Raw genomic sequence first — 2,500 nt, 5'->3', positions numbered from 1 at the left:
TGGGGGCCACGTCATCTTGATATGGTGATAAATGCTGCTCTTGGTGGGAACCGTGGGCATTTAACAAAGTTCTGGATAAAAAAATTCTGGGTACGACATGAGGAGGTGGGCATAGGCATGCGTGGGTGAGCTGATATGGAGAGCAATGTCGGAGAAGGCATGTTGAAGAAGTGTCGACAAGTACGAGTTGGCATTGACTAACCGTCGGGTAGTAACATCAACCAGGAGGTGAAAATGGAAGAGGAAATCTGGACCGAGGATTGGCAATGTCTTTAGAAACTTTCGATGATATTTGGAGCTCCAAAACGATGATGTGGGTCTTGTACCCTTGGGTGGGAATCGCAGATCCATTGGCAGCTACCAGGCGTCAGTAAGTGGCTAGAGAGGTCGTTGGTTGAAACTTGAGCAAGGTTAAATAGTTGTCCTCTTCATCAGGAGTGGAGATGTAGATGGGGGCCTTGAAGGTGGTGAAGTGGATGTCCATAAAGGTGTCAACTTTAGTCATCAGGTGTAATTCATGGATAAAACTTCCACATCGGGGATGGCGGCACATTTAGATTTGGGTAGGCATCATACCCAAAGGTCAGAAAGTAGATTCCTCTCCTGAGGAAAGCCGTCTGTGGCAGGTTGCAGGCGAGTGCTATTGGTCATTTTCCTGTGGGCAAGCAAAGCCTTTTGATCCCCCAACAACTGTTGAGAGACCTGTAAAAGCTTGGCTATACGGGTGGTTGGAGATGGTGAGTACTGCTCCAGGAGGTATGTCTTGATGGTGTCATACTCTATTGGGGCGTCCCCTTGGTCGCTAAGCCAATCAGAGATTTCTGGGAATGTGACCTCGAGGATTGCCATGAGGACATAGTCCTGTTTGCTACTTGAGTGAGTAACGCCCTTGATGCAAAACTGAACTTCGGCATGCTGGAACCAGGTGAACGCTTCTCCGCTGGCGAAGGGGAACAGTTTCATTGAGGCGGGGTGTGGAAGAAGAATCAGAAATCGTGGTAGCATTGTAAAAAGTAGGATATAGCAGTGAGGGGGTAGGCGGGAGGAAGCTGTTCCTCTGGCAGTCACCAAGTGCGGGAGTGGGCTGTTAGGTTGTAACAGAGAGGTGAGAAGAATGCAAATAAAGAAAGAGGGAGAAGTTAGCCTAGTGTGCCCGAGTGTACTCTCAAGCAAGAGAACTCTATTCCTAGACAGTGAAAGACAATGGTACAGAGGTTGCAGCACTACCCTAGACTAGAGAACAATGGTTATATTTTGGAGTGTCCTTCTAAAAGAGCTGCTTACGATAGCTAAAGTCTCTTCTACCCTTACCAAGAGGAGAGTATCTACTGAACAATTACAGTGTAGTAGTTAACTTTCAGAGCAAAGAATTGTTTGGTAATCTCAGTGCTGTTAGGTGTATGAGGATAGAGAATGATGTGGTAAGAAGAGGTCAGACTGTTCGGTGTATATGTAGGCAAAGGAAAATGAGCCGTAACTAAAGAGAGGATTCCTATATAGTACTGTTAGGACAGTCAAAGGACCCAATAAATCTCTAGTGGCAGTATCTCAACGGGTGGCTGGTTCCCTGGACAACCTACTACCAACAAACCAACGATTCAACTGCCTGATTAGGGATACAATTCTACAACTTGGTCATAACTGGAATAAAACTTCTAGAACACTGTGTAGTATTGAGCCTTATGATGGAGAGTATTACTTAGAATTAACTGCATACCTAGTGTTACGAACAGGAAGGTAGGCTACTGTCCGAAAAGATCTGAATGTAAAGAATGGTCAGAATTGTAAAAAATCTTATGCAACATGTATAAAGAACTAACTGACCGATATTATTATCTACATCAGTAATAAAAGAGTTCCTGCCCAACAAATTAAGATGAGATTAAGCAGCTGAAGAATAGACGGTAGAAAAATGCTCAAAACAAAGCAGACTGAAAGAATTAAAACACTTCCTTGGATTAGATGGATCATCGAGAATCTTGAAAGTCTTTCTCAATAAGCCACTTTTTTGGGCAATTGTAGATGAGAAAGACTGAATGTATTTCTCAAAAGTAAATTTACTATCAAGAATAACAACTAGATTTATAAAAAAGTCATACAGAGTTGGAGAAACATTATCAATGCAGAGATCCAAATGTTGAGGAACCACTGTCCTCGACCTATTTACAATCATACTTTGACTTGTGTTAGGGTTCAAATGTCACATAATTTGCACTGTGAACTAATATGCGTGTACCAAAAGGCATCTATGTCGAGGACAATTTAGTGCACACAGTCATTTAAACGCACCCATATAGTATTCCCCCAAAAAAACCATAACGATGTATGTGATTTAGAATAAGAAAATACCACTTGAAAATAATAGGCGCAAGTTCAGCACCAAGACACCATTCGTGCATTGTTTTATGTAATTGAAGATACATTAATGAATAAGTGCTTAATATTTCCATGTGATATTCATTGATATAGAATTGTATACAGTATACACTGTATTATACAG

Source organism: Palaemon carinicauda, chromosome 11 (genome assembly GCF_036898095.1).
Source record: "Palaemon carinicauda isolate YSFRI2023 chromosome 11, ASM3689809v2, whole genome shotgun sequence".
NCBI classification, from domain to species: domain Eukaryota; kingdom Metazoa; phylum Arthropoda; class Malacostraca; order Decapoda; family Palaemonidae; genus Palaemon; species Palaemon carinicauda.
The sequence above is the reverse complement of the archived record's forward strand: the minus strand, read 5'-3'. Positions refer to the sequence as shown.